This window comes from Delphinus delphis, chromosome 19, assembly GCF_949987515.2.
Source record: "Delphinus delphis chromosome 19, mDelDel1.2, whole genome shotgun sequence".
In the NCBI taxonomy this organism is placed as follows: domain Eukaryota; kingdom Metazoa; phylum Chordata; class Mammalia; order Artiodactyla; family Delphinidae; genus Delphinus; species Delphinus delphis.
Genome location: NC_082701.1, coordinates 25,228,981 through 25,243,369, shown reverse-complemented (window position 1 = coordinate 25,243,369; position 14,389 = coordinate 25,228,981).

Sequence of the window (14,389 nt, the reverse complement as noted above, 5' to 3'; positions counted from 1 at the left end):
CCTTCCTGAACCTGGGAACAGGTCTCCAAAAGTCTACTTTAGAATGTCAGCTGAGCCTTCAGAGAGCTTCTCCCTAGGGCCCTTTTGTGGCATCAGTTGGGGAAAAAAGAGAAAGCCTGAGAAGTGATGCTTAATTAGGGAGGATCCTTGGCTTCCCAGTATGCCCCCCCCCCCCCCCGCGCCAGAGCAGAAAAGGGGTGGGGGAACAGGAAATGAACTTGTTTGGGAAAGTGGCCTTGCTATGGAGAGGCTGTGCTCTGCTGCCCTTTGAACACAAGGTGGCGCTGTGGTGGGCTTAGCCTTCCAAAGACTGCCGGCCCCTCATCCCTCCCCTTCATCCTCACCAGGCTGTCCATCCCAGTAAGGCAGGCCGGACCAGATCAAGAAGGGTGCCTACTGGGGGTCAAAGTGTACAGATAAGGTAAACTGGTTCCCTTTACTAACAAGCAAGCAGAGGCCCAGAGTGGCTGTTATCCAACAGCAGAGATTGAAGTGTTCCTTCTACTAGACTGTCTCTAGACGCTCATAGCCCTGAGTTCTCCCTCATTTCATTCACCAGGGGTAGGGAAAACACCATGTCTGAGCCTCCCCAGCCAAGGCAACCTATAGCCCAGGAACCCAAAGGGAAGGCAGGTGGTCTAGAGCCTGGGACCCTGCTGAGGTGAGCAGGGGTTTTTATGGATAAGAGAGAAACATTGGCCCAAAGGACGAAAGGAGGGAATTTTTGAAAGTATCCATACCGCCAATTTCTGGTTTTTGAAGTTGCAAAGGAATTTCTGCTACTGCCACCTCTGAACAAGGCAAAAAGAAATGGCGTGGAATCAGCTTAGTGAGTTGCTTCAATAAGAAACTTCATCCAAGGCTGGTAATAAACAGGAGTTACATAACTCAGTAGGTCGCAGCACCAACTGAGCCCTTTGTAGGCCATCAATCCACGTTTATTTCCTGGATTTTATAACCACTGCTGAAAAGGAAACGAGGAGGGCGTGAGGATTAGAGGGAGAGAATCTGTGACTGGAATGAATCTCCAGTTGCCTCTCCTGCACACCGCCGCTCAGTTAACTCCTGGAGGGGCTGGCTGAGTTGCAGCGCATCCAGACGCCTGGGCCTCGTGCCAGGACACTCAGACCCCTGTCCCAAGCTGCTGTGAGTAGCCACGAGCTTTAGGCTGTCATTTTATCTCAGGCCCTCATTTTTCTTTTTTTGTGGTACACGGGCCTCTCACTGCCGTGGCCTCTCCCGCTGTGGAGCACAGGCTCCGGAAGGGCAGGCTCAGCGGCCATGGCTCACGGGCCCAGCCGCTCCGCGGCATGTGGGATCCTCCCGGACCGGGGCACGAACCCGTGTCCCCTGCATCGGCAGGCAGACTCTCAACCACTGCGCCACCAGAGAAGCTCATTTTTCTATTCTGTAAAATGTCAGGGGGTTGGGTGAGTTCAAGGTCCCTTTCTGCCCCTACGATTCTAAACATTAGGAACAAAAGAGTGGACATTAGGGCTTATTACCCCAACACCACCACCAAAGTTGCAAGAAGCTGTCGGATCCTCTCGATGGGAAAGGGGTATTGTGAGATATTACTGCACTAATGGAGGCAGGTGAGGGCCCCAAGGAGGGAGATAAGGCCGGCCAACACTGGTGGGGGGTGGGGGTGGTCACAGCTGCCTTGGATGGGGCAGGGAGTGCACAGGGTAAAGGACCCGTGCCACCTCCCCCTTGGCCTTCAAGTGCTATAGACCAGTCAGTGTGTGCGCACACGCATCGCGCACGCGCACACACACACACACACACACACAGGTGAAGTGGGAACGGGAGTAGCCACACACCTGGAGAAGAGGGATATTTGCCATCCTCAAGCCTGGGGAGTTCAGTGCCCGAGAGGGCTCAGGGATGCTCCAGGGCCTTTGGGTGGGTATGAGGGGCCGACAGGCCTCATACACAGTTTCTGTCGCTCACTCCCCCTCTTCCTGCCTGGGGTCAGAGAGACAGACAGCTTCTACCGTCCACATACCACCCGGAGCTTGTCCATCTTTGTCCAGCCACCTGTGCCAAGCTACAGGCCAGATCCCACCATCTGGGAGCACCCAGTGTAAAGCCAGTTGAGGAAGGGAAAAGCTTGGGAGAAAAGCTTGGGCTGGGAGGGGAGGATGTCAGAAAGTTTGTGGCATTAGAAAGTGACGGGAAAGGGACTTCCCCGGTGGTGCAGTGGTTAAGAATCCACCTGCCAATGCAGGGGACACGGGTTCAGGCCTGGCCCAGGAAGATCCCACATACCGCGGAGCAGCTAAGCCCGTGCACCACAACTACTAAGCCTGTGCTCTGGAGCCCACGAGCCACAACTACTGAGCCCATGTGCCTAGAGCCCGTGCTCCACAACAAGAGAAGCCACCACGATGAGAAGCTCACGCACCTCAACGAAGAGTAGTCCCCGCTCACCGCAACTACAGAAAGCCTGCGGGCAGCAACAGAGACCCAACGCAGCCAAAAATAAATAAATAAATTTATTTATTTATTAAAAAAAAAAAAAAAGTGACAGGAAAGCTGGAAGCTGGAACAGCCAGAGGGATGAGGGTCCTTGGAAGGAACTTTTGGTGAGCCGTTTGAGCCTAGAACTTTCATGATGGGATCACCCCTTGAGCAGGAAGCCCATAAATGTTTCCCCGGAGGGAATTCCCTGGGGGTCCAGTGGTTAGGACTCTGCACTTTCACTGATGAGGGCCCAGGTTCCATCGATCCCTGGTTGAGGAAGTAAGATCCCACAAGCCTAGCAGTGCAGCGAAAAGAAAAGGAAAAAACAGTGTTTCCCCAGGAAGGAGATTCCTGTGGCAGGAGGCAGCTCTGACCTGGAGACTCAGAACAGATCCTTCGTTAGGCCCTTTTAACCGTGCTCAATCAGTCGGAAGTTCTTGGGTCTCCCCTTTCCCCTCTTCTTGGTGTGTTGCCCTTCCCCCACTGCTGCTGCTTCCTTTTTGAGAACAGCTGTGTGTCTGGGCATGTCCTGGAGTCTGGATTTCCAGACTCAGAAACCCCACCCCCAGCTTGGCCTACTGCCATCAGTGAGGTTTGGAAGGTGGTGGTGTCCCCCATTGAACAGGTGCCTTAACCTGAGACCCAGAGAAGGAGGGTGTGATTTTAATCCCCCAGGTCCCCCAGACCCCACAAATGAGCAGTGCCAGAAGGGGTCTCAGGGTCCCATCTTTATCAACTGGCCTGACCTTTCCACCCCCATCGGGGCTATAATCCGATAATCTATTATGCTTGAGCTGGTAGACCAGCAAAGCAGAGCTCAGGGGCCAGGGTGTGGGGATTCTGATCTGGGTTCACCAGTCCCATCCCAGAGGAGAAGGTGATGATTTATTGGGGACCGATTTTTGTAGAGAAGACACTTGACCCCTCGGCTGTTAAGGCCACAGGAGAGGCAGATGCCAGCTGAGGTGAGTGGCAGGGGGGCTGGCTGGACCCTTGCAGACTCTGCTTCACAGCAGCCTCTGCGCGGGGCTGCTTCTAAACAAATCTTCCTCCCCGGGGGGCGTCTGCTAGGTCTGAGGACAGCTTGGAGGAGGTGTTTTTCACCTCCTGTCCTCTCCCCTCTCTCTGCCTCACAGGCTCAAGTGAAAGGGGCGGGTGGGTGGGTCACAGGGAGACTTGATGAGCCCAAGCGCTGAGAGGCACGGGTGGGATGGCAAGTGCCCCGTTTTCCCTACGGAACTCACTTGCCGAAACAGTGGGCTTCCCCTCCAGAGCCTGCGTTCTGTTTGTTGAAAGGGTTTGCAAGTGAGCACCAGACTGTTCTAGAAACTCTGCCTCAGGCTGTGTGGGGCAGAAACACTAATATCAATTCAGAAAGATCAATTCTCATGTGAGGGGGTGTGTCCACTCCACCTCCGCCCACCAGCAAGGGTATCCCAGGCCAAGAAAAGGCCTCAGCAAACAAAGGTCCCTTGCAGACACGGAGCATGAGCTAGGTCCAGTCGTGGTTCTTCACATGCATTGTTTCCCTCAATCTTCAAGGCAGCTCTGAGGCAAGGGTTTCCCCTGCTGGACAGATGGCTCTTAGACCAGGGTTTCTCAACCTGGGCGCTGTCGACATTGGGCTGGATAATCCTCTGTCGTGTGGTCTGTGCTGTGCATTATGGGATATTTAGCAGCATCTTTGGCTGCTAAACATCTACCCACTAAATGCCAGGAGGACATGCACACCACCCCTCCCCAGTTATAACAACCAAAACTGTCTCCAGGCATTGCCAGATGTCCTCGGGAACAAAACTATCCCTCTTCCAGAGCCACTGTCTTAGACAGTAGGTGTCCAAGGGCCCTAGGATAGGCCCACGTTTGAACCTGGGTCATCTGCTTTTCTTGCTGCTGTTTCTTTGTGGGGAAAAGTCCCCCTTTGAGGGACTTCCCTGGTGGCGCAGTGGTTAAGAATCTGCCTGCCAATGCAGGGGACAAGGGTTCGAGCCCTGGTCCCGGAAGATCCCACAGGCCGTGGACTAAGCCCATGCACCACAACTACTGAGCCCGAGTGCTGCAACTACTAAAGCCCCCGCACCTAGAGCCCGTGCTCCACAACAAGAGACGCCACCGCAGTGAGAAGCCCGCGCACCACAACGAAGAGTAGCCCCCACTCGCAGCAACTAGAGAAAGCCTGCGCGCAGCAACAAAGACCCAACACAGCCAAAATAAATAAATTTATAAAAAAATTTAAAAGTCCCTTTGAAAATCTCTTCCCAGAACAAGGCTCCCACTTTCAATTTTAATGAGGCTGTGGATGCTGGCTGCCCATTTGTGCCTAGATGGGAAGCTGGCTGAATCAGCCTGCCCTCCCTCTGACCCCCAAGCGAAGTCCCGAGGCCTGGAGGTGGGGTGGGTGTGAGTCGGCAGAGGGACGTGAGGGCGGGGTTGCAAGAGTAGGAGCCTGCCCTCCTCTGACCTCTGCTGTATGGCCACAGCCCTGCATGTCCAGCAGCCCCAAGGAGGCCAGGTCAACGTGCCGGACCTCACTCAGCACCTTGTAGATGGGCCGCCCTGACTCACAGCCACTGGACGTGATCTGTGGTTGTCTCATCCCAGAGAATATTTGCTATGGCTGAGTGACCTCAACTCTTAGCAGGCATACCTGCCCCTGAAGGAGGCAGGTGGGTCCAGTGAACTCAGAAGGTGGCCTTTGGTTGTGGGTTCAGAACACGATGATGGGGGCGGGGGTGGAGAGGAGCTTCAAGACTCCAGGAACTTCTACTCGCCCTGCACTGGAGCGTGCTGTAAAGGCACTTGGAACTCAATGCCAGACATTAGCTCTCATTCCAGCCTCTGACCTCAGTTTACTTGTTTAAACTGGAGAAGTTGGACTGGATGGATGATCCCTAATAATTCACATGCACTGAGCACTTCCTCTGTGATAGGCTCTTTACATTCTGTCGTCTAATTTCTGCCATGCTCTGTGAGGTGGGGACTGTCATTATTATCCTCATTTTACAACTGAGGAAGCTGAGCTCAGAGAAGGTAAGTAACTTGCCCAAGGTCACACAGCGGGTAAGTGGAGGACCAGTCACATACCCAGATCTGACCCAGAGGCGTTGTTGAGGATGGCAACAGCTCGGGCGATAGGCTGACTAACTGGGGCAGCGGCCGTGAGTACCGGGGGGAAAAGGGTGTTAAGGGTGACCTGCAGAGTGAGGAGGGGCAGGACCAGCCACCCAGCCCAGTGTGGGGAGGAGTGGAAGATGACTCGGAGGCTCGAGGTTCAGCGCCTGAGGGACTGGGAGGGTGGTGATGCTATTAATAGAAACAGGGAAGTGAGGGGGAGCAGTTTCAGGGCTAGCAGATGAGTGCATTCTTAGACACGTTGAAGCTGATTCGCCAACAGTGGGACCTGTAGGCCTAGATCCAGCCACAGTTCAATTAAGAAAAATCATCCAAAAATACTTCCAAATGCCAACAGCCCTCTTACCAAAATCAAATCCCTAAGCCTTGCACACCCCGGAGTTCCCCAGCCACTGCTCTGGGCTGAGGCTCAGGGTTGGGTCTGCAGTAGCCCAAGTTTAAGTCCCACACTAACCACTGGGGGTCACCACTGGTGCACAGACCACGGTGCAGCTGCCCAGGGCTTGCCCGCTGCAGGGTGGACCTGGCGGGACGCACATCGGGTTTCAGGGAGCCGCCCCCACCCCCACCCCCGGTAGAGAGGGCGGAGTTCTCGTCCTCTCTTTTAGGCGTGGGAGGGAGAGGGGCTCACAAGATGCTGAGCCGCTGCTTCTCCCCAGGCCCCCAGGCATCGGCAATGCCATGTCATGGGAATTTCTTTTCTTTCTTTCTTTCTTTATTTTTGGCTGCGCTGGGTCTTCGTTTCTGTGCGAGGGCTTTCTCTAGTTGCGGCGAGCGGGGGCCACTCTTCATCGTGGTGCGCGGGCCTTTCCCTGTCGCGGCCTCTCTTGTTGCGGAGCACAGGCTCCAGACGCGCAGGCTCAGTAGTTGTGGCTCACGGGCCCCGTTGCTCCGCGGCATGTGGGATCTTCCCAGACCAGGGCTCGAACCCGTGTCCCCTGCGTTGGCAGGCAGATTCTCAACCACTGCGCCACCAGGGAAGCCCTCATGGGAATTTCTGATTAACCTCCAGTCAAATATGGTTCACCTTAGAACCGCTAAGAGGGCGAGGCAGTGGACCCCCTTCCCTGCATGGACACTGGGCTCTCGGGCCCTGGCCCGGAGGACGCCGTGCCCAGGGCACTGGGGTGGCAGAGCCCGGAAAGCAGGATCCCAGCTGTTCCAAAGCACCCGTCTCCCCTGACATTTGCGTCAGCAGCTCTGCCCTTTGACTTTTAATTCCCGAGAGTGGAGGGTGGAGGCAACCTTGGCGATCAGGACTAATTATTTGCAGTTCGACTGAGCCAAGCAGTTTATTGGGGTTTGGCCTGGCTGCCTGCCCTCTTCTCTGCCTCCCACCCCTGGATTTATGGCCTTGGTCTCCTTAGGAAGCTGGGAAGAAAGGAGGGCAGGAGTGCTCCCACCTGGGAGCACCCACTTCCTCTGTCCCCTGAGTCACCTGATCTCAGGCACAGCCTGTGGGAAATGATGCCTATAAAAGCACCGAGAGACCCCAGACGGAGGCCGTGCCCCCGCGCTCACACCCAGCCCAGGCCGGCGCCCTTCCAGCTCCAGTCAGGACTTGTTAGGACATGTCCCTGGGCCTCGGCCAGGCCAGGAGGCACTGCCTCCCAGCTGCCCGGGTTTAGCGGGTACAGGGCTCGGCGCGGGTGGGGTAGGGTAGGCATCTCGAAGCTGGTGCAGCTCCCCAGGCCCGGAGTCCCCCATCGGTGTCCTGGGTCCCTCTATATTTGGCCTTGACATTACCAATGTGCCCTCTCCGAGGGGCAGGCAGCCAGCCTGACCCATGACGTCTCCTCCAGGGCTTGTGCTATTTTGAAACCTGCCTTGAGACGGCCGGGGAAGGCAGGGGTGAGGTTTAGGGGAGCATCTGTGCCTGCCTCCGGACCACAGAAGAAGCTGAGGGCGTGTGGCATGGAGAATTAGCCCTGAGGCCTTTCTCAGAATTCCCTGTGCGTCACACAAATGTTCCTTCCTCTCAGGCTTCCTGGGGACACCTGGGCTCGGGGGCTGTGGGGCTGAGTCTGGGCAGGAACCCCGCCGAGCCCCTTCTGCCCCTTGGGCTTTTCCAGCTGTTCAGATATTATCCCTCAACTAAAAAACAGCTTCTATGCCAGGTCCCACCAAGAACTAGGAGTTGGCTCAGTGGCTCCCAGTCTTAGGATTTCTCAGGTCACTAATATTTCCAAAACAACAATTTAGATTCTGACATGGTCACCAGTTTTTCATTTTGCTGAGTTAAGGACATTAAAAGGAAATGTCAAAGGAAAAGTCCTTTTAAACACACAGACAAACACACACACACGAAAATACACAACTCAGGTAAGAGGACAGTCCTTCAGATTGAGTAGGTTGACCTGTAGGAAAACCCCACTGTCTTGTCCTTATTTTTCTCACTTTGCCACAAGCAGATGGGAACATGGCAACAGCTGGTACAGGGCTCATGTTCCAGGAGCCGCTGGTCCTTGCCACCCCTCTGCTGGGCCCAAAGCCAAGGGCAGTGGGGACCCCTCCCCAGCACCTATTTCCAGCTCTCTTCTGCAGCAGTCACTTTGGCTTCTCTACATCGTCCCCACCATCCCAGCCCCCAGTATTTGCAGGAGGGGAGGGCGGGGACCAGTCCTCACACAGCCCCAGATGAAAAGAGCACATTGTCTGGTCTCAGTGCGGGGAATGGGGCAGGCTTGCCCCTGGAGAAGTCGGATGATCACCACGCTCCTCTGGGAAGGGCTGCTGCTGTGGAAGGAGCGGGTCTGGGCAGGGGTCAGGAAGACTGGGTGGCTGCTACTTCCTGGCCATGAGAGCTGAGACTAGTCCCAGAACCTCCTGTGCTTCAGTTTCTGGTTCCAAAAAATGGGCATATTAACTCCTCATCACAGGGCAGGTGTAAGGACTAAATGAGAGAATGCTTGTGAAAGTACTTTATGAACTAGAAGGCGTAGGCAGGGGTAGTTTTTATTATTATTACTATTGTTATTATTATTATGAGAAACTAGTCAATGGCTGAAGAAACAGCACCCCAAACGTGATCTCAGCTTCTGGGTGCAAAGATGCTACTCACATGCACCCCTGGGTCTGTGATCTTGGGGCCCCTCTAACCCCACAAAGGAGCAGCACGAGTCTGATCCCTGTGAGTCCAGGCCTTGATCCCTGGACCAAGGCACTGTGCTCACAATAGGGCCCAGCCTCCCACCTGTGCTTAGAGAAAGGCTTCTGAGTACTTGTGGTGGCCCCACTGCATGGTGAGTGATGTCCACTGTCCCCCAAATTGTAGAGAAGTATGTGGAGGGTCTGAGGATTCAGAGAAGGTCCAATGCCTAAACTTCAAGGCCTTCACAGAGGAGCAGTTTGAAGGGCTACCCCTGCCGCCGTCCCGCGTCACGGTGGGGTGGAGTGGGAGACACACCGACCCACGTTTCTAGGCCGCTTCCACCACTTACTCTAGCTGCGTGGCTTCAGATACTTCCATCCCTTTGCCTCTCTGAGCCTCAGTTTCCTCATCTGCAAGAGAGGAATAAGAGTCCTTACCTCATGGGGTTGCTGTAAGCTCATGGGATGGCTTGTGAAAGCCCCTGTTAGGTGCTCAGTGCTCCAGGGTGCCCCTCCCCGCCTTCCTGGGAGACCCTGGCATAACCACGCCCCCCACAAAGGGAACCAAGGGGTCCCCAAGAAGTGTGAGCCTGGGGCTGGGCCGCTGCTCCCACCCAGAGTGGGTCCCCAGGCCTTGCTCCAAACAGGGGCCAGTGGGGCAGGTTTCCTCACTCCAGCCAGGCCCAGCTCCCCACCCCCTCCCCAGCAGCCAGTTGTCACGAAGTCATTGCCACCTTCCCCAGCCTGTACCCCTACCCCTGCCTCTGTGCTGACATCTCATTTGGCAAAGAGGTTGGAAAAGCTGCTGACTCTTCCAGACCCTGAGTTCATTGACTGGTCAGGGCCCATCGGCCACAGGCTGACCATGTGGGCAGAGGGAGTTTGCAGAGTGAGGGAGCGCCCGCCAGGCTTTCATCCCGCGCCTCAAGCTAAGTCCGGCCAAGACACACACTGCCCTCCGTGTGCACACCTGGACCGACACGAGGGACCCCACACACTCTGCACTCGCCCACACGCTATCCCATCTCCTCCCCCATGCAAACAGTGATATCCACACACCAGGACATCCACACCCTTCTGCGCACGTGCTTCACACAGCCACCGGCCCACCAGGCACACTCCCACGCACGCAGCTGCAGGCATGTCCCGCACGCTCACACCAGCAACGTGTGCACGGTACTTCTGCACACGTGGTGCGGGGGGCTGGCCAGCACTGGCTACCCATGGCCACTTGGCCACGCCCGACGCCTCCGCTGGCCTCTGCCCTGCGCTTCATCGGGCAAGGGGAACACGCGCAGGCTGAGCCTGACTCGGAGTGGAGGATCTCTGAGTCCCTAGAACAGGACCCCAGGCAGCCAGACCCTTTCATTCCTACCTGTGGAAATTGTGGCCCAGAGAGGGCAAGGAGATGGTGAAGCCACACAGCCCAAGTTCTTGCAAGTGCTTCCAAGTGTCTGCGAGCGTGGCAGAAAAGGAAGGAAGCATCCAGAACCACCCCCTCCCTCACTGCTGGCCTCTTCAAACCTCCTGACTCAGTTCCTCTCTGCACTGGGCAGAGCCAGCTCCTCGGCTAGCCCCAGTCCTGTGGCTTCCCCCAGGACGACCACCGCGACTGGGCGCTGTGTGACACCTCACCCTCTGCCCTGGGTGCAAGGTCATTGGAAGCGGTGTGGGGGAGGGCGCCCACTAATGAGACAAATCCTTCCTAGCTTGGGATGTTACACTCACTTGGCCTTGGCCACCTGCAGCCCCACAGCGCCCTCAGCCTGGCCCTCTCACTCCCTGACCCAGTCTCCCTCCCTGGGCCTCAAGACCCTCAGCAGCTGCCTGGACTATGGCTCCATCAAGAGACCCCAGGCTTCAGGGAGTCAGTGACCCCGTCGCCTAGACTACCGCTCCACAGGGGTAAGGGTTTCTGCCTGGAACGGCACCCGGCACCTAGTAAATGCTCAGCAAAAATGTGTTGAATGAATAGGCCAATCTCCCCATCCCCAACCTCCTTTTACAATGGCTACTCAGGGTCAAAATTAGGACGTCTGACATCTGGGTGCTTCCCTGTCAGCCATGTATGGCTGTGTGACCCTGGACCAGTCACATCCCCCTCTGAGCTTCGGTTGCCATCTAGGAAGGTGGGGCCCTGCTGGGGAGAATGCTGTTTGTCTTGTGTGACTCCGGAAACGTTTGGGAGGAGGGGGGCCAGTCACCAGTGCTGCCTCCTTCCCACTGGCTTTGAAGGGGGTACCCCTGTGGGCAGACCCAGGCCGGGGAGGCGGGGGGGGGGGGGGGGGGGGGGAGCCTGGGGTGCCTGACTCCGGGCCAACATCCTGCTTCCTGCGGCCCCCGCGGTGAGGCCCGGCGCCCGGGAGGCACACAGAGGGGTATTTGTTCGCAGTGGGCGGCAAGCGAGGAGATGCTAATCACTGCGGATCGCTGGGCTCCAGCTGGAGGTCAGGAGGTAACGCGACCCGCGGTGGTTATTTATAACCTCCCTGGCGGCCATGGCGGAGGGCAGCGCTGGATCCCCGCCCCTCCCCGGGCTGCTGCTCGGCTAGGACTGGTTACTGCCCTCCCCCGTCCTGACTGTGGCGACCTGAGCCCCTAGACCCCGATGTGGTGACCTCTGGGGGCTAAGTACAAGGTCAGATGAGGTCCCTGGGCTTCCCTTGCCCTTGGGTGCAGGGAAGCAGGTGCCCTGCTCCCTGTCCTCTGCTGGAGATGGGGGTTGCGAGGGAGGCACTGAAGTGTGACAGCCGCTCCTGCCAGGCTGCCCTACAGGGATGGGAGGGTGCCACGAGGCTGCCAGACAGGACTCAAGGACCCAGGCGGCCTGTGCTGTGTTCTGCCCTCCCACACGGAGCATGCCCCCTGCCCCCAGCCCCCAGCCCCCAGCCCCCGCCCTGCTTCACAGCTGGTGGCTGGTGGCTGGTGGCAGGGAGGCCCAGAGTAACCCAGCCAGGGAGGGACAGCCTGTAGCCCCCCAGAGCCCTGCTTCTCGGTCCTAAATTGTGATGGTGGGAATTGACCCCAGAGCTCTGGAGAGCATCCCCTAGGCTTGATGGAAACAGAATCTCTGAGTCTCGGGGTCGGGTGTCTCAGAGACTGGAGGGGAACTCTGGAGGCAGCGGTGAGAGGCCAGTACACCAGGGACCCTGGGCACCTGCACTCTGCCCCCCTTTGGACACAAAAGAGAGGCAGATTTAACTCATTCCAGGATGCATGCCGTTTTCTTTCCTTAACATTTTTTCTGGAGTTAAACATACATAAGAAAATTGTAAAGCTCAAAAGTGTACAACTGGATGAATTAGCGCAAGCTGATCATGCCTAGGGAGCCAGCGCTCGGATCAAACAACAGCGCCTCACCAGCGCCCAGAGCCCCTCGGGACACCTTCACTCACTAGCCCCAGAGTTAAGCTAACCCCCTACGCCTGCTTCTAAACTGTCCACGCTAACTGTCCAGACATGCAGCCATACGGCACGTGCTCTTTTGTGTCTAGTTTCTTTTGCCCAACATTATGTTTCATTTAAGTCTTGTTAAGTCCTCATGGCTGGTAGCTCAGCACCAAGTGACCCCATCATAATGTTTTCACCCATGCTACGGCTGGTGGACGTTTGGGTAGGTTCCAGTTCCCAGCTGCCGTGAACACGCTAGTCTTGATCTATTGTGACTACAGGACCGCATCTCCGTTGGGTATGTGCCCACGGGAGGGATGGCAGGGCAAGGGGTGTGCGTCTCTTCAGCTTTGGAAGATACAGGAAGTGTTACTTTTTAGTCAACATTTTCATAAGAATGATTTTTCAAGGTTAGTTTTTGTTTTTCATTCTAAACATTGAGGGATGTACCTTATTTATAAAAATTGGAAAATACAGAAACATAAAAAAGAAGAAATCACTCCAAGCCACTCCTTGGAGTCAACCATTCAGCCAGACAGTTAATGGATGTTTCCTAAGAGCCTCTTCTGTGTCAGGCCCTGGAGCAGAGAGACCCAGTCCTGCCCACGGAGCCTAGGGTCTGACGCCAGGTCAGCAGTGGGGACGCCAAGGGATAGACCAGGGGCCTCGGCACCCGTCCTGGTCTCCTCCTTCCGTGGTCTCCCCTCCACCGCCCCCCTCACCCATCACAGCCGCTCTTGGCAAACATCCAAACAGGTCAGCCAGCTTGCCGTGCAAACAGGACTCAAGACAGAGCCCTGAGAACTCAAAGTGGGAAGGCAGGATGACAGTTACACCACTACCTGCAGTCACTGAAGAGGGTTGTGGAGAGGAGGGGGGCTGGGAGGGCACCATGGGGCCGATCCCTCACAGGAGCTCAAAGGAAGGAGAGCCCAGGTCGGGGGGTGGGAGGCGGCGGCTGGAGAGGAGGTGGGGCTAGAGGCAGAGGCATCCGGACTTCGGACTTTATCCTGAGGACCACAGAAGGAGTTTAAGCAGGGGCAGGGAACAGGCCTGACGCGCTTGTTAGCAAGATCACTCTGGATTCCTGTGCGAGCTTTGAGGCTTTGAGCTGATGAGCAAGGGGGCAACGGGGCTGGACAAGAGCGGGACTGATGAGGTGCTTGGGAGGTGACCTGTAGGCTCTGGGGCCTGGCTGGCTGGAAGGCTTAGGGGAGGAGGAGGCTCTGGGAAGGTGTGAGGTTTCAGCCTCACTGAGGAGATGTTTTGGAGGTGACCTGTAGGCTCTGGGGCCTGGCTGGCTGGAAGGCTTAGGGGAGGAGGAGGCTCTGGGAAGGTGTGAGGTTTCAGCCTCACGTGGAATTGCAGATTTGCAGGAGGGTGCGATTGGCTCTGTTGCGGTTCTGGTGCATTCCCTTCCCATCTTTAGGGTCTAAGAACTTCTGAGAGCCAAGCGGTCAGACCTGATGAGGATGGCCTGCACCAGCCCTGGGGGACTCTTGAGGGGAGAGGTGGCCATTAGTTTATTTGACAAATATTATGTAGTGCCTACCTGTCTGGGAGTTGTTCCAGGTGCTGGGGACACACTGGCGGCAAAACAGTTCTCATGGGGGAAATCTTAAATGTAAATATATATATGAACCGGTGATAAGTATTAAGAAAAACTAAGCTGGGTAAGGGGGTAGTGAGAAGCAGTGGTAGAGGGTGCCCAGGGAAGGCCTGAGGTGACATCTGAACTGAGACCTGAAGAGAATGAGGGGATAAGGCACGTGGGAAAGTGGAGGAAAGTGGTCGGGCGGGCAGAGGCCACCACCAGTGCAGGTGCCCCAAGGCAGGCGCGGCCTGGGGTGTCAGGGGCACTGGGGAGGCCAGTGTGAGAGGCCTGGAGGGAGGCCGGGAGGGTGGAGGCAGGTGGAGCAGGGCCGGGGGAGGCCTCTCCGTTCCAGGATTTTTGAAGGGATGGCCTGACCTTGTTTTTGTTTTAGAAGCAGAGTTCTGGCTGCTCTGAGGAGGACAGACTGTAGAGGCAAAAGCAGGAGGAAGCTCTTATAGAGGTGCAAACAGGAGAAAGTGGTGGCCTGGACAGGGTGGAGACCGTCAGTCGGGGGAGGGGTGGTCTGACTGTGTGTCCAGCCGTGGGTGAAGCCCACAGCATCTGCTGACGGGTAGGAGGGTGGGTGAGAGAAAGGGAGAAGGCAAGAAGGGCTCCTGGCCGTTGCCCACTCCCCAGGCTTCAGAGTCCTGAGGCCCAGGGCTGCTGGCCTCCCCTGTGTCCCCTCTCTTCTCCTTCTCCCACCACCCCCGCCCCGTG